Below are 18,642 nucleotides of genomic sequence, written 5' to 3' on the forward strand. Positions count from 1 at the left end.
AAAGCAAAAATAATTATTTACATCAAATTTCTAAAGAGAAATAAGTATTCACATATGGAAGAGAATCTATGACTTTTTGAAAAAGATAATACATATGTGCACTCAGAGAGAGAAGTTATATGCATTATAATTTTCTAGTTTCTAGACGTGTCTGGAAACCAAATAAAGATATTATTCATTAGATTTCCATTTCCTATTAATTTTGACACTGGTTTAATTAGGTCAGTTGACAACACTGAATAACTGATGTGACCTCTGCAGAAATAAGGTGATAGCTTAAGCTTAATTCTGAAAATGTGCATTATGAAGACAAGACATTGATTTCTACCCAAACATCTCGTATTGAATCGGAGACTTTTAAATTCATAAATGGAAAATTATCTTGCTAATTACATGCAAATCATGACGGGAATTGGAATTAGATCCTGATTTATTCCTTTGCAGGGTTTCCTAGTCATGCACAAAAAGGTCAACCCAGCTCACGTCTTAGTGCCACAGTTTAGCTCTTTTCATTGCCTGAAGTATGGACTCACATATGATACTACGACAATATCTTTTATACACTGCTATTTCCCTCTACTTTTTTCTCAGGATTTTGTTAAATCTTTGCAGGACATAACTGTTTTATAGGAAGGCATTTTGTAGTCTATGTTGTCTTTAATTCTTTTATTCAACATGTATTTATTGAGTACCAATATAGCCAGGCGCTGTTCCAGACGGTAGGGATGCATCTGCGAAGAAGAGAGACAAAGATTCCTGCTTGTGGAGGTTCCAGTGCAGAGATAAACAATAAATTATAATAAATAGACAAATTAAATAGAATATTGGAAAGCAACAAGTGCTATAGAAAATAGGAAAAATGGAGCAGGGTAAGGGAGGTCAGGTGTTCCTGGAGGAGTTGTGGGGCAGGTTACAGTTGTAAATGTAATAGTCAGGGTGGGCCTCATTGAGAAGTGATGTTTAAACAAAGACTGGAAGTGGCGAAGGAGCTTTTATTCAACAACAACAACGACACACTTTTCATTAAAACAACACTTTTTTAAACTATTAAGAAAGCATCACAAATTTCCCCACACCTAACATTTTTTGATATCAACCCCAGATCTATGGGTTAGCAGTTTTTACATTTCTGTTCTTCTCATCTGCATTTATATTGGTTAAATATAAAATTGAGTTTATTATTATATAATTGTTTTGTGATTTATTTTTTCATATTTTGTACTAAATGAAGGCAAAAGGAAATGCTGAAGAAATGATGCTGTATTTTAAGTTAGGAAATTCGTTTTAGGTAATCCTTTTCTTCTTGATTAAAAAAAATGTTTTTGATGTGCATAGCATTGTTTTCATCTTCGTTACGAGAATGTAGCATGTGAATTATATAAAGAACACTAACAACGATAACGAATATTTATTTAGTGTTTATCATATACCAGTAAGCTCTTGGGCTTGGCATTTACTCTATATTATTATCCTAACAATATCCTTAGAATAGTCTGGTGAGGTAGCTCTTGTTATCCCTGTGTCACATGTAAGGAAACCCAGATTACAGAAGTTAGTAAATGGCAGAACTAAGATTCTAACCCACATTGGCTTTAGTCCAGAATTTTGCTGTTTAATTTACCACTGTTCCTAAGGATGCACAGCACAGTTGTAAAATGCAAGATCGTTTTTGGTGGTATGGGCATGAACATTTTTTATTTTAAGAATTGTGTATTTACTTTAAAGCATTAAATTGACATTCTCACTAGGTCTCATGAGATGTGAGGGCACCGATCAAGAAAGAAAGGGATCCTCATGTTTGGACTGGTGACATCTGGGAAGATTTGGAGAAAGCCAAACCTCCAAACTGCCCAGAATCACTCCCTTTTTCTCTTCCATATCTTAAGGAAGTAATCTCAACCTCTGACTTTGCTGGAAACAGCTAAACATTTCTCTTAAGAAAGTGCTTTTAACTAATTATATGAATACAACTATACAGTGCCTCTGGGATAAAATGCAGATTTAGATTACGGAAAAGAAAAGTTACAACCAGAATTGACTAATTGATATTTTTAAAATTTTAGTTATTTCATTTTCTCATTCACTGCAGTAATTATTTATCAGAAGCTGCTGTGGTGAGGTACCCTGCTAGATCCTGATCCCTTGACTTCAAGAAGAAGATGCTATAGCAGGGGAGTCAGAAAATAATCTAATAATTTCCCAGCCAATATAAAACAGCATTTGTGACATGTACGTCCAAGGAATGGCCTCCTGGTCTATGAACGGCTATAATCGGAGGTTTGGCTTATTCAGGGGGAAGGCTTCCCTGATGGGTTGGAGTGAACCAAGTAAAGAGGCAAGGACAAGCGTTTCAAGTAGGCAAAACAGCATGTGCATGTTCTTTATGGTGGTAGGGATAATGCAGGAAGGAGGGACTTCAAGAATGCTACCGTGGCTAAGGTGGAGAGACCAGTGGGAGTGGGTGAGGTACAATAGACCAGCTTTGTTAAGGAGTTTTGCCTTTAGCAGTAAATCTTATTTCTTCTTCAAATTTCAATTAGCATTTTAATTGCAATGTTTTGCTTTAATTATATTTATTTTTTAAGGTGACCTTTTTAGTACAAGCAATACTAGTTTTCCTTTTACAGTAGTAGTATTTTTATTTTACAATCAATTTATTTAAAAAGAGTGAGCTTTAATTTTATAATCAATGTGATTATAGATGTGCATAGATTTAGAAAAAACTATGAGGGTGGTATGGACATTAGTCAAGTTTGAGAAACATAAGACTAGGCCAGTGTTTGGCAAATTATGGCCCTTGGGGCAAATCCAGCTCTCCACCTGCTGGATTGTAAATAACATATTATTGGAACATGGTCATACTCATTCATTTATTATTGCCTGTGGCTGCTTTCCCTTACACTGGCAGAGCTGAGTAGTTGAGACAGAGAATATATAACCCTAAAAGCCTAAAATATTTACTATCTAACCTTTAACAGAAAAACTTTGCTGACCCTTCTACCAAGCTATACTATTAAAGCATTTTTAAAAACTTAACAATCAGTATAATCATGACTTTTGGAGGGGTTCAGAACAGGCTTCCCTAAGATGTGCCACTTTGGCATGTGATATATTTTGAGCTAAAGACAATCGAGACCCTGTGGGCTGAAGAGAAGCTATCTTCTCCTTAAAGAATTTAAATTAGAGGCCTTGCCCATAGTAACAGTTGTTATCAGAAATAACTTTTTGTGACCTATCTGTATGATAGGGCAAACATCTAATTACCAAACATCTGCTCTTCTTATCATCCAGTGAATTATCCTCCTCACCTCTGAGCCCCAGATCCCTATCCCATTGCCCAGCTCAAGATGGGCAATACTTCATTTTACCTTTCCGTCTTCAAATCTCTCATGTATGTGGGGGTCTCTGACCCTCTCATGTGTGTGGAGTTCCTGTACATATGAAATTAAACTTGATTTTTTTCCTGTTAATCTGTCTTATGTCAATTTGATTATTAGACCAGCCAAAAGAACATTTGTAGGGTGGAGGAAAATTCTTTCTCCCCAACACTTTATAAGGCACAGATACAGTTAACAGCTAAACTTGTCCTTTCACTATATTGTCCCTTTTCTGTATTTAAGACAGTTAAGTGCCTTTCTACAGATCAGGAACATTCCAGGACACCTAAGGCTCAAGGCCATGTGACAACACTGGGCTATTATGAGAGGTTCTTTCTTTACTGTTTGACAGGATGGAGTCTGTCTCCTCCTCAAATTCTGTTGGATCAGAAACACTGGCATAATAAAAGGAGCAGATGAATTACTGAGGTCCTGAGGCTCCACTAAAGGTTAGAGTAAAACTTGCACTTCAAAGGATCCTGGTACAGAAGGAAGGTCGATAGCTTTGAATTCTAAATGGGGATGAGGCAAGGGAGGCTTGGGATGAGGGAACTGGAAACCATCATTTCTAAATGAGCATTTTCAGAGGGGATTTGTGGGGATTGCTTCACCTGGTGGTCAAGGTTCTGCCATGCTCTGCTTTCACTTTCCTTTTGAGCTTAACAAATATATTCTGACCAGGTCTTCCATAATCAGTATTCTTACAAGAGAACATTTCTCCAGGTTACCTGTGTGTGTCCTGTGAACGGGTGGTAGGCATATCTCTGCGTCACAGGTAGTTAACAGTGGGAGCCCTTGCTATATCTCAAGCATTGTTTCCAATGTTTGACATCTATTTCTCACTTCATCCCTCCATTGACCCCATGGGGTAAATATTATTATTATCACTATTTTACAAAGGAGGGCACAGAGGTACAGACAGATTTAGTAACCTGCTCAAAATCACAGAGCTGGTACGTGGCAGCCTGGGGATTTGAACCTAGGATTTGACTCCAGTGCCTGCATTTTAATCACTACCCTATGTATCTCTACTATGACCTGGACGCCCTGCTGAAGTCACAGTGTAAAGCCACACCCCTGTGCTTAGGGGGCGGAGTCTCCCTTGAAGGGGTGAATCTTCTTAGTGTCAATCCTTGAAGAAAGGACAGGGGTTTAGGTAGGAAGCTGGGACTAGGAAGACTGGCCTTGAAAAGGCTGAAGAAGGAATTCTTGTCCCCAGACTTGGTCTTTTTCTCTTCAGACTAGACTTTTAGTGAAGCAGAGGTTTAGACATTAGCTCTTGAATGCTGGGCAGCCCCAGGACACGGAAACAAGGCCTTGAACATAGACAGCAAGTGGTAACTTTTATCCCAAATTATAAAGTTTCGAATTATTTGTGGATTTATTTTCCTTTTATTAATCTCTTGCAAAGTCTTGTTTAAATATCCTGACCTCATCTCTCTTGTGTCAAGAGTATCAAAGGGAAGAGACAATGGTCCATATTAACCAAAGAGAACCATGACTCTGAGGCTAACATGTTGATGCAACAGCACATAGAGACTCCTAAGGGGAAACGTGACCTTCCAGAGACAAGTGGAGGTTACAAGTCAGAAACTTCTCCCATGGACACACCCTCTCAATCACTAGCATCAGATGATCTGTATTTTATTGTATTAAAGAATCCCCTTGCAATTGTCTGAAACTCTAAGATACAAAAATGATGATGTGATTCCCATTTTGGGGAATGTTTGCAATTTACTAGAGAAACAAATATATGTGTATACATATATATGTATTTAAGTAAAAATTCAACTGAGTAAATTTAAAGATCTAATTGGCTTTATTAAACAATTCATGAATCAGGCGACATCCCATCTAGCAATAGGCAGGAGCTCCACGGAGCTGCAGAAAAGGAAAAGTTTTCAGAGGCAGAGAGGGAGTGAAAGAAAGGAAATTATTAGCAAAGAATGCATTGTTTTACTCAAGGTCACCCTCCTAAGGGAAAATGAAAGGAGGGGGTTATGGGAACTTCTGATTTATAGTGTCAGTCAGAAATATAGGTGACAACCTGGGCTTGCAACTGGCACCAAAAGTGGGGGGAGGGTGGGGGATTCTTGTTAAGACTGAGCCCTCAGCCTCTGCAATCTAAGGCTGTCTCCAGGTAGATAGTGGCAGAATTGAGTTAGATTAAATTGAATTCTCAGATTCTCTGTTGGTGTCTGAGAATTGCTTGTTAGTATGGGGAAGCCCCCACCTCCCCATCACACACATGTTGGAATTGGGTCCAGAAACACAAAAGACTATAAAATAGTAATAGAACTACTTGACTTACTTGACTAGGGAAGGGTATTTGTATTGCCTGCTAGTGTCGAGGTCCAGTTGAGCTTTGAGTTCTAAACTTAATGTAACTCCTCCTAGCTCCTTTCTATCCATCATCAACTGCTTGAGTGAAGGCATGGAATAGGAAGAGAGTGGATTTCTCCAGGTTTGGAGTTTTGGAAAGGGTGTACAAGAGGGAGAGACAGGCAAGGAAGAGAAGGTTGTATGTATATGAAGGAAACCAGAATATGTCACCTCAAAATATGCCTCTTTGATGTAAAAATTATTATAGGCCGAAGGTGTAGCAGATAAAGACAATTCCTCTACGCTATAGGTCCTTCTGGCTGCTCTAACAATTAAATTAACTTGAGACAGAATAACAGGAGAAAATCAAACAAAGTGTTATAACATGTACATGAGAGAAACTCAGGAAAACTAAGTAACACAGCCAGAATGGCTGAAGCCACCACCTTAAATACCATCTTCAACTAAAGACAAAGGAGGATGTTGGGGGTGGTGGTTTGGGACTTCAAATAGGTGGAAGGCAATTTACGTGGAGATGGAAATGTAAATGTTGGTTAAACAAGTGTTTGCTGGGCCCTCTATAGACAATGGGACTCATTTTGCATTACACTACAGTTATGTTATGGTATTAGCTCCTTCCTGGAACAGGCCTTCTGTTTAAATTCTTTTAGGCATTTAGGGAGAAGGTCAAAGTTTTTTTCAGAGTCGTTTGTTCTTAAAAATAATCAAGCTAAAGAGACACACTTGGGACAGCCAATTCTGATCCTCCACAAAGGCAATTAAGAAGTAGTAAGACACAGATGAGGCTCCCCCTTTTATGTCTAAAGGCAGGAGATAAATTGTCTTTTTACTGGAGACAGACTCTTACCAGACCAGAGACAAGAGGAGTCTGCAAACAAACCTCTTTAAATAAACCCTTATCTTTCTAGTTACTTGTTTACCATTTACTACCCCTTTGTCTTGTAAATTCTTCACAAATGTGTTGTTTCTTTGTGTAAACAGTGTACAAGCTTCCTGCTCTGGTCACCTCTGTGAGAGAATACATTTCTGCTGTTTTAAGCCACCAAGTTTATGATAATTTATTACAGTATACATAGGAAACTTACGTAGTAGTAGTATTATGAATCTGAGGTTTCTTTGTTAGCCTGAGTAAATGATAAGCGAGTCTAAATTTTATTACAGAGCACAGTTGAATATGGGCATCTCTTGTGCTCCAGGTTTCAGAGAATGCATTATTCAGAGGGAATGGACTTATTGAATGAGGAACAGATGATGCAAAATCAGTTATTGAAACACACTTTTACATCTGTCAAAATTGACTTTAGTGGAGCCATTTTAAAATGGAGTTGGAGTTGCTTTTCTGGAGAAAACTGCTTTGCTGTCTAAAACCTTGGACTGGGCCAAACCTTGGACTGGGCTAAACCTTGGACTGGGCTAAACCTTTGAACTGGGCCAAAACAGCAATTGTTGTGCAAGCAATTGTTTGAGAAGTCAGCAGAACCAACATCTTGATCACAAAGACTGATGGTTGTGGACTATCTGAAGATAGAATCAATAGTCAATCAATGTTTAGCCAAGACTAGCTCTCTGCCTCCAACTCCAATTAAAATACTTTGTAATACAACCTTCCTTCTTTGCCCTTAAAAGCCCCTGACTTTTACTCTCTAGAGGGATACTAATTGGATTTCTACCTGAATCTGTGCTTCCTGAATTACAATTCTTTGATCCCAAATAAACGCTTTGCCTTTTAAACTGATTTTTGTTTTTGTAGGTTGACACATCCTAAAAACCTCAACAGTTTTAGACATTATGTCTTGCTCTCTCATTAGTGCAGGTCAGTGGTTTTCAACTTGGGAGGGTCCCACTGGCTTCTAGTAGGTAGAGACCGTGGATGTTTACCCATGCATAGGATAGCTTCTGTAAGGTAGCAGAATTTGCCACCTCAAGATGTGTCTCTTTAGGATGAGGATTATTTTGGGCTGTTTGCTTTTAAGAAACTGCAGACAAGGGAGAAGCCTTGAAAACCAAGTCTAAGTTACCCTTTGTAAGAGACATTTACATTTGTAAGGGAAATCACCATTTGTAAGGGTGTACCAGGAAGAGGGGGGATGACCTTATCTCTAGAAACTGTTATCAATGCAGAAGGCCAGGACTTAATTCTGCATAATAATGTTACTCTTATTTACTGTGCTTTTTCTGGTAATCTCCCATAACTGACTCCCTCATCCCCAACATCCTCCTTTGTCTTTAGCTGAAGATGGTATCTAAGGTGACGACCTCAGCCATTCTGATGAGTGGCTCAGTTTTCCTGGGTTTCTCCCATGTATACATGTTATAAAGCAGTTTGATTTTCTCCTGTTATTCCATCTCATGTTAATTTAATTTGTAGACTGGCCAGAAGGACCTAGAGGGTAGAGGAGTTGTCTTCCTCCCCTGCAGTTTGGACACAAGGATGGGATAAAACTTCACTGGCTGGATGCTGCTGCTCCTGGACTACTGTGGCTGACAGATCTTGGAAGCCTGACAAGAGATGGCAAGAGGTTAAGAGTTCTTACAGTGTCAGTCTCCTGGATATCTGCCTGCAGGGGCCAATGGAAGTGAGAATGGTGAGGTTTTTTTTTTTTCTTTTCTAAATTTAGGTTAGCAGGAGAAAATACTGGTGAAGCTAGCTTCTTGGACTCAGCGACTCTAGGAAATTTGGTTGAGTACTCATTGGTTAAGATCCTTTTCCCAGAGATAGTCAACTATTTTTCCTCGTCTCTGTCTTTTTTGTTGTTGTTTGTCGTAAGACACAGGCACCTCTATAAGCCTAGTGTCTGGGAATATGTACATGAGGTAAAAGCTGTTGCTAAGGGCATCTCAGAAGCCAAAAAGGCTGCAAATTTGGCGGGCATGGGTTCCACAGTTAAGAGCCATTAGGGCCCTCACCCCCTCAAGAAGACTCCCATGATAGGATAAGTTGTGTCATGGAATGAGGGAGATGACACAGGTCTCCTCACCAACATCAAGAAAATGTCTGTGCACCAATGAGTACTCTGTAAAACCACACATATTCCCTAACCCCACGGCACCTCCCTCCTAGGTATTAACCTGGCTCTGAGAGACCCAAATCTTAGCTAAAGCTGTTAATGTGTATATAAGGTGATTTTTTTCTTTTGTCTTGTTCTATGTCTTGAGAGCTTGGCTTTGTGAAATTTTTGATCTCTGTCATCCTAAGGATGCATGCATGTACCAGCATACATCTTGGCAGACAGTCGAATAGACTGGGGTTCTGGGATGTACTCTCTTTGTCTGATTGTGTCAGCTCTGAGGGGAGTTTGTCATAAGGGGTCCTAATTGCTTTCATAAGGGGTCTTTGTTGTCTCAACCTTTGTTGTTTGTTGTGCAACGATGGCCTTTGCTTTCTTAGACTATTTTTGGGAGTGAAATTTCTGGATCTTCTTTGGGACACCTTTGCATCCATGGTTAAGCTTATTTGTTTGAGTTGCTATTAAGATCCTACTCGTCAATGTGTCCAGATGATGGATCATTTAAATTGGACAAACTTCTAAATTGGGAAAAAAATTTTTTTGAGACCTCTCATCATAACTGTTTTATTGGTACCTATAAAAAGGCCAAATTAAAAAAGAAATACAAAAAAAATAATGACTAGCCTTAAGACCCTGACTTATGCTACAATTGAGAAGATGTAAAAGTATATGTTGATAAGATTATAAAGGCTGGAATGGTTAAGGTAATATAAAGAGGTTATATGAACTTTGCCTGAGTATGTTTTAAAAATGTATGTTACTTCTGACTAAGAATGTTTCCTCTATCCAAAATTATAAGACCAAGTCCTATTGATAATGTCCTAGTGGAAACTATGATTAGAGGTATAAGAATTGATGGAATTAAAATGAAATTTTGTAGAAAACCTGATATATCTATGGTCTTTATATGAAGTGATTGTATCCCTTTTTGCCTGAGTGTATTATAGATTGTATTGTGGGGACAGACATTATGTCTCACTGGGGAAATGGAATGTTTCCTGTGCCTGATTGTAAGACAGCACATAAATCTGCCCTTCGGAAAATGTTAATGGAACATACCAAAGGAAAGTCGATGTGGTTGCCTGAGCCCATACGGTATGAGATAGAAACTAGAGGCTAATAGTTGGTGCTAATAAAAAAAAATAATAAAAGCTCACCCTCCCCAAGTAAATTGGTCTAGGGTTAAATCGTACACTTAGAAAAAAAAGGGCCTTTATTATAAACACTTTGTGCAGACTTTTTAAAGGTGTGGTACATTGTCCTGGAGTTTTAGCATATAAGAATCTTTCGATACACCTCTTAAGTTAAAAATTTCCCTGATATAAAGAAACAATTAGGGCCGGCCCCGTGGCTTAGCGGTTAAGTGCATGTGCTCCGCTGTTGGCGGCCCGGGTTCGGATCCCGGGCGTGCACCGACGCACCGCTTCTCCGGCCATGCTGAGGCCGCGTCCCACATACAGCAACTAGAAGGCTGTGGAACTATGACATACAACTATCTACTGGGGCTTTGGGGGAAAAATAAATAAATTAAAAAAAAAAAAAGAAACAGTTAGAAAAATGTAACTCAAAAGGTCAACCTCTTTTGTCATTTAGACTGTAATTCCAGTTCTCTGGGGGAACTGGAAGCAATCATCTTTGTCTTACAAATCTCTGCAAGGCTGAAGGTATGGCTGTAGAAAGCGGTTCAAAATTCATTTGCCTCTTTGCAGATTCCAAAGCCTCCCCTGTTCCTCTCAAAATGCTATGTAAATTTTCTGCTCCCATCTTCTCTAGGACCTGAGAGCCATTCTTTTAAATGCAAATGTGTCTCAGAAACTAGTGAATTTTGTATTGCACTTGATTCGTAAAAAAAATTTAACAGAATCTATAAGGTCTCTATCTGTGTCTACTTGTGTGTTCATGTATGGCTATATGTATATGGTGTAAATGTGAGCTATTTTACCTCTGGATGGTATGGCCAAAATGAAGACCTCTGTTTAATGGGCTTGAAGTAAGCACTTAAATAAATTACTTCTAAATGTAAAAGAAACTAACCCAAATGTCTTTCAAGTTAACATGATATGAAATAATCTTTGGTGAATGAAATCTTTTTTAAGTTCATTGGTATGATTAAAATAGGCATGTCCTCAGTCATCAGCATTAGATATTATGCAGACGCGCAGCCTGGGTTTACTACTCAAATAAGCTCATGTTATCCCTGTTACAAATTTGTCAGCAAAATAATAGCTTTAAATGATAGCTAATCTTGTCTAATGTCTCATGAAGTTTTCATGGGTAATCTAAATGTAATTATTGGGAGCAAATGATTTAAATGTAAGTGATTTAATAGTTTATAGATAATCTTTTAGCAACAATTATAGTTTATGACATGTACACTTAAAACAGCTTCCAAAATCTCTTTGCTGACTTGAAATTTTGAATTTTTGCTAAGTTAAATTAAATGATGAAAAATTCATTGTATATCTAGATCATTTGCAAATAAGATAAAATATTAGACATTAATTATTAAATATAGGTTTACCTACTTTTGGCTTCTTATTACAGAGAAACTAAAAAGTAGATCTATTGTTAAACATGTTCTGTGTTTTATTAAAATATTGTGCTATGAAGTAACATGTTTCTAGAAATTATAAAAAGTATTTATAAACTTTCCAAGTCACAGAATGCTAATATAAAAGAAAGTTTATGATTGCTAACTTAGTTTTTACTTAGAAATTAAGGTTTCTAATGGTTAAAAATTCTAATATGTGATCAAAATGACTAAAAATTAATAAGGGAAACATCTTTGTATTCAAGGAAAGTAAAATGTATGTTTTCAGAAAAGAAGGTAAAAGAATGGAAATACTTTTGTTTGTTTGGTTAAGAAAGATAAATTTGTCCTAAACTACCAGGAAGAAAAAAGAAGGCATGGGACAAATTCTGAATGTAAAAAAAGAAAATTATAGAAGGTTTGCAAAGGAGAAACCCTGAGGAAAGAGTTGTGCATGGTCAAGTTGGCTAAAATTAAAATGAATTTATTTAATTAAGTAAATGAGTTTTAATATTGAAAGTAAGCTAGTGCAAAATTAGAATTTGTTGTTTTTTCCCCTCTCTTAAAAGGATAATTTTCTTAAACTTTTAGTTTCTCTTGATAAAGAGATTATGAAAGGTTTTTTCTTTGAGTAGTCTACCAGAATGGTAGGCATTTTATGTTTATTGAAGTTAATTTCCTGTATTGCTTTTATCAGGTCTTTAATCACAGGTGCTAAGGCTTTTCTTGCTGCTATTTAATCTTCTGCACTTGCCTAAAAATCTTTGTGTGTCATCATGGTTAAATGGATAACTAAACATTGTTTCATAGGGACCTATGATATTATGTGGGTATATATTATTGATATAATAAGTGTTTTAAAAATTATATATCATTTCTAAAATTCTGATCTTTCCTGGTTATCAGTCATAATTCTAGTTATGATCTTAAAGTGTTGTATGTCTCAGAAACCAAGTTTCTTTGTCAATTTTAAGTCTTTTGTTGTTTATAGACAGTTATTGTTTTGTTCTGATGCTTCTGAAAATATGTTTCATCTTCAGAGAGATTCATGGAAAGGACTCTGACTTACTCTAAAATGAAGGTTTCTGGTAAACTTTCAGATCGTAAAACCAAATTGGGTAAAAAAAAATTACAGGGGCCGTCCTGGTGGTGTAGGGGTTAAGTGTGTGTGCTCCGCTGTGGCAGCCCGAGGTTCACTGGCTCGGATCCCAGGTGTGCATCGATGCACCACTTGTCAAGCCATGCTGTGGTGGCATCCCATATAAAGCAGAGGAAGATAGGCACAGATGTTAGCCCAGGGCCAATCTCCCTGGGCAAAAAGAGGAGGATTGGCATTGGATGTTAGCTCAGGGCTGATCTTCCTCACACACACACACACACAAAAAAATTACAGAACTCTAACACAGAAACTGATGACTTCATGAAACTGCTAACAAAAGATCAAGATCAAAAGTTGATTACATGAGGCTGAATGAACTGATGAGTATGATTTTAATTTTTATGACTTTTTGTTTAAAAGATTACTGATTTTTAAAAATGTTTTCTACTTTCAGATTTAAGGAACACTTTTTCTCTTTTCTCTTAAGCTAACTATGACATAGCAATTTGGTAAATTATACTTTTCTAAGCAGAATTGAAACATTTATCTTTTTCTCCCTGCCTGATCCCTCCATAATTTGAAAACTCTTAGTGAGTGAGTATTCAAATAATCAATCAAATTCAAATAATATTGCCATATTTTCATGGCAATATAGTTTTTTGCATAAGTTCAATAAGAATCTGTTCTCCTTAAAACAGGACACAATTGGAAACTTTGGTTATATTACCAAAGCTTTGATTGGAATGTTATATTTGAGAGAAACATGTGTAGACTCAGATATGACCAGTAAGCTTTTGAGGAACAAAAATTGGAGTTTATTAAATAAAGCCACTTGGACATATTGGCCTGGTGCCTTACTTACAGGGTTCCCAGCAACCTTTCCAGGTAAGTAATGAAGATCACTTCTCTGGCAGCTTCCTGGAATCTCAAAAGAAGAGAGGAATTCACCCAAATCTGTAGGTATTACAGGCTTTGTCTGGTAAGTCCTTGGCTTTCAAGAGGCCTTTAAAATTCAGTCTGAGATTCCTTATAAAAGTTACAGCAAAGCAGATTTAAATGATGCTATATGAGCAATTACTATTCTTCCTGTACTTATGTAAATAATTGGGCCAAAATTTTTTTTTAATAATTTTATTTATTTATTTATTTTTCCCCCAAAGCCCCAGTAGATAGTTGTATGTCATAGTTGCACATCCTTCTAGTTGCTGTATGTGGAACGTGGCCTCAGCATGGCCGGAGAAGTGGTGTGTCGGTGCGCGCCCGGGATCTGAACCCAGGCTGCCAGCAGCAGAGCACGCGCACTTAACAGCTAAGCCACGGGGCGGGCCCGGGCAAAATTAATTGAAACTTGATTTATTTTGCAGATCAGTTAGTCTTAATTTGGCTATCTTTGGTAAATATGAGGGTGATTTTAGAGGGAAAAATTATATTTCAGTAGAAACTATAGTATATATCCGTGGATATTAGATTCTAGTTCTGTTAATTGTCTTTAAGGTTTTTGTTTTCTCTCTGTAAACTGGACTGGATCCTCATTCTAGTCTCCCGAAATATCTGGCTACAAATCTCCAAACTAATATTTTTAATTTTTTCCCATCGTTTTTATTTGAAATCATTGAGAACTGAAACCACCCTTTTTTCCGAAGTCCTGCAAACTGAAGATGGACAACTTGATATAAACTTAAGAGAGATCATCACAATAGCATGCCTGCTGCTATGTAAGCCACTCAAAAGGATACCTGAACACCAGATGGCATCATCAGAGACATTTTAAGCTGCAAAAGATGCTTTGAACTTGACATCTAGAAATCTTCTTGACTGACTGTCCCTTCGTCTCAGAAACTGGTTTAGAATTTGCTCCAACCATTAGTCTTGTTTTTTTTTCTGTTTGAATAGAAATACTTCTTCTTAAATACCCGATTGTTTGCTTCCACAATATAGGCCTAGTTTTGGGACCCCACCTGCATCACTGCCTCCTAAAATGAATTTAACTGGACTGATCCATCATTAGGGCTAAGAGACATGTTCAGTGAGATGGAACAATTTACCAACTCAGCTTCTGAACTATGAAACATCTTAAAGTTTCAAAGGTAGGACTGTAGGGGAGCAGAATTTGCCACCTCAACATGTATCTCTTTGGCATGAGGATTATTTTGGGCTGTTTGCTTTTAAGAAACTGCAGACAGGGGAGAAGCTCTGAAAACCAAGTTAAAGTTACCCTTTGTAAGAAACGTTTACATTTGTATGGGAGATCTCCATTTCTAAAGATGTCTCCCTCTCTATACCAGGAATAGGTGGATGACCTTATCTCTAGAAACTCTTATCAATGCAGAAGGCAAGGACTTAAATCTGCATAATAAGCTTACTGTTGTGTACTGTGCTTTTTCTGGTAATCTCCCATAACTGACTCCCCGCACCTCCAACACCCTCCTTTGTGTTTAGCTGAAGATGGTATCTAAGGTGGTGACCTTAGCCATTCTGATGAGTTGCTCAGTTTTCCTGGGTTTCTCCCACGTATACATGTTATAAAGCATTGTTTGATTTTCTCCTGTTATTCTGTCTCATGTCAATTTAATTCATAGACTAGCCAGAAGGACCTAGAGCGTAGAGGAATTGTCTTTCTCTCCTACACCTCCCATAACAAAGACTTATGTGGCCCAAAATGTCAAAAGTGATGAGGGTAAGAAACCTCAGGGTAAATGTAAATATAGTGCCATGATGTTCACCTCACTCCTTTCTTTCAATTTAGATATAGCACAATTTTTGTTTATTTGAATATTCAACATTTACATTATTATGACTCTTGAGTGCTGAGTCAAGTAAGGTACTATATTTCCTTTTTATATAACTTTTGCTTTTCATGAAGGTAATCATTTTTTTTTCTTTTACTTACTTTTCTTTGTAACTACCATTAAATCCTCCTACATCCTCCATTAGTATTTCAATACAATTTCCACACTGTCAAACTTATCAATTAGTCAAAGTGATTTTTCTCCTAGAGAAACTGCTTTCCTGGAACGCTCTGTCCCTATATTCCAAGTTAGAAAAGGCTGTGAAACAAACTCTGAGAGGTCAAATGCACAAACAGCTAGTGTATGGCAGAGCTGGAACTCAAACCCAGGTAGGCAGTCTGTCTCTTGCATTTCTTGTTGGTGTTTGTATCAGTTATATATTGCCAAAATAATGCTGTGTAACAAACCACCCAAAATTCAGTGCCTCAGGAATCAATCATTTATTACATCTCATATGTCTGGGGTTGGCTAGACTTGGCTGGGGCAGCTCATCAGAGGAGATGGGCTCCATTTACCTACAGGCTAGCCCAGGCATCTTCTCATGGGGACAACAAAGGTGCAGGAAAACAAACTCAGATGTGCATGTGCTTTTCAGCCTTTGATTATCACATCCTCCTAATGTCCCATTGATCAAAGCAAGTCACGTGGCCAAGCCCAAAGTCAAGATCAGGAAAGTTCAGCCCACCTATGCATGTGTGAGGGGTGGGGAGAGAGAGTAAATGTTTATTAACAACAGTTGGATCTACCACACTGACAACTAGTAAGATATATGAATTACATGCAAGTCCATCAAAACAGATAATGGTTAATATATGTAAATCAACTTACCTTGAGACATCTCCATTAGTTGCTTTTTGCTAAAGCATAAGCAATTTCTTTATTCTAATCATGAATTCTTACAGAAAATATGTAAGTGTTAAAAGCATATTTCAATGCAGTATTGAACATATCAAAATACTTCAATTTGATTCGTTTTCTTGTTTTCTTCTCCTTCTCTTTTGCGAATTTTGTGCCTTAGAAATGGGTATATCCATTTGAAAAAAAACGTTATAAACCTTAAAGCAGAGCATTCAAGTATCTTGCTGTTAGACTACATCACTATTTGAATGATAAAAATACACAAATGAATTTTATTCCTAATAAATATTCCTAGAGTTAAACAATATCCGTACTTTACAAATTTATAATGTGTTAAAAAACAAACAACAGGTCCAAAAGGGGCTGTGCTCTTGTCACTGACTAAGCATCTTGTCAGCAAACCAGGACTTAATACGTAACCTAATTGTTGTTCATTATCTCCAGGGAATGTGACCTTTAACCAGTCAATCTGGAATTACCTGGTGAGCACTAGTGAGGTAATCTGCCTGATAGCTCCCCCGCCTTCCCCCAAAGGAAGGTGACCTTGCCTGAAACAATCTACTCTTTGCTAGAAACTTCCTTTTTCTGCCCTTTTCTGCATATAAAAGCCTTCCATTTTGTACGGCTCCTTGGAGCTCCTTTCTGTCTGCTAGATGGGATGCTGCCTGATTCATGAATCATTGAATAAAGCCAATTAGCTCTTCACATTTACTTAGTTGAATTTTGTTTTTTAACTCAGGGCATATTTTAAAAATATGCTACTATAACATGTTAATTTAACCATTCCTTTGGGGCCACTGAATAATAAATACATTCAAGAAGAAAGCAAGGACATTATAAAAGATGAAAGACTTGCAAATTTCTGTTTGAAAATTTTAAGCAAATTACATTAAGGTATGCTTGTCTGTTAAAAAATGTAAAAGAGTTCAGCTGTGTAAATCACTTAATATACCATGCAAAGTAATCAAAAGAACCTCCAGACTAATACAAGAAAGCTATTAAAATATATTTATATGTATTATGTTTATATTTATCATTTATTAGGTGATATTAGAATAATACAATTTTATTTTTCTGTGATGGTGTTTTTGATTTAATATAATACCTTTTAATTCTGAGATAACACATAAGAAAGGCAAGAAGAAAACTACAGTGTTTATATACAACTGTAAATCCAGTCAGAGATATTCTACTACTAAATTCGTCCCTCTTGCTTATTTGCACTTCTATAGCCTATGGCTAAATGGATTTTTCACTTTTTGTTTGGAGAACATGGAAATAGGCCAGGTACCAGGACTCTCCCTTGTTAGAACTCTCACGCAGGTTGGTAAGTTGTAGCACAGGTCTGTCTGTAACAGGCTCAGAGTCAGATCACATACATACTCTCTGGGGTAGAAAAACAGGGATCCACAGAAAGATTCGCAGCCATTAGACCTGGGGCTTCACCCAGCAAGTCTGTACCCTCCTGGAAGTGTCCTTAACATAGCTCTCATCATAGTGCCTTCCTGCAAGCTGCAATTAGGAGGGGTATCTTACCTCTCCTGCTAAAAATACACACTGTGAAACCTAGCCTGCAGGAGCCAGAGGGAGGATAATAGACAGTGGAGAACAAACAGACTCTGTGGCTTGCTGAGAAGTCTCGCTTCTGCTTGTTTTCTGACCCCAGGTCCTGGAACTTGCCAGCACCAATCTTTAAATTCTATTTGCTCCTGGGAACAGATTGAAGTGCCCAGACCTGCGTTGTGTTTAGGTTACTTCCAAAGCCACTTAATTTGCAATTATCAGTAGTTGCTTTGTGCCTCTCAATTGGTAAGAAAATATTAGGATTGTTGTGTTAATTAAAATATTCTTTGACAGCTGCACTTTCTGGGGAGTAGGCCAAGGAAAGGCTCCTGGGTGCCCCAGTGCCCCTCCAGGGAGCAGGTTTGTGACCTCAGATGGCCCAAGGTTAGTCAATTTCCATTCACAGACACCTTGAGGTGCTTCTCCAACGTCACCTCACCCTGAACCACGACCTTACAAGATTGTTAGACACTTTTGGTCTTTAAATGTCGCACAATATATATAAAGCATTTTAAAAGAAGAGGCAAGCCAGCATTTGGCAAAGTGAGAGTTTATTAAAATAAAAAACAAGAAAAATAAATTATGAAAGCTATCTGTTTTATATAGAATACGGTAAAATCATGGGAAGTTTTTACAGTGGCAATTCTGTCAGTCTTGACACTACTATGTTTTAAGACAAAAATGTTGGATAAAAATATAAAGAAAGTATTGGGGATGTAATGTACAGCATGGCGACTATGGTTAATAATATTGTATTGAATACTTGAAAGTTGCTAAGACAGTAGATCTTAAAAGTCCACGTCACAAGAAAAAGAATTTTTTGTAACTATGTATGGGGAGAGATGTTAACTAGACTTATTGTGGTGATCACTTCACAATATATACAGATATCAAATCATTATATTGTACACCTGAAACTAATATAATGTTGTATGCCACTTTTACCTCAATAAAAATATATATAAATTCAAAGACAGTGAGAGAGAAAGAAAAAAGAAGGAAAAAGATGAGGATGATGCAATATTTCATTTGTCGCATACTTAAGACTAAAAATCTTGGCATCACAGTCCCTTCT

General features: G+C 37.4%; 1 long non-coding RNA gene across 2 annotated transcripts in view; it reads left to right on the top strand.

The window, feature by feature from the left end:
* The first annotated feature begins 7,958 nt into the window (after positions 1-7,958).
* The window catches only part of LOC147918258 (uncharacterized), a 199,257-nt gene continuing 188,573 nt past the window's right edge, over positions 7,959-18,642 (top strand). For both annotated transcript variants that reach the window (XR_015552066.1, XR_015552067.1), the window contains exon 1: positions 7,959-8,305. This is a non-coding gene — a long non-coding RNA (uncharacterized LOC147918258). The remainder of the gene's footprint in view (positions 8,306-18,642) is intronic.

This window comes from Ceratotherium simum, chromosome 1 (genome assembly GCF_057802395.1).
Source record: "Ceratotherium simum simum isolate JZ-2026a chromosome 1, ASM5780239v1, whole genome shotgun sequence".
Lineage (NCBI taxonomy): Eukaryota > Metazoa > Chordata > Mammalia > Perissodactyla > Rhinocerotidae > Ceratotherium > Ceratotherium simum.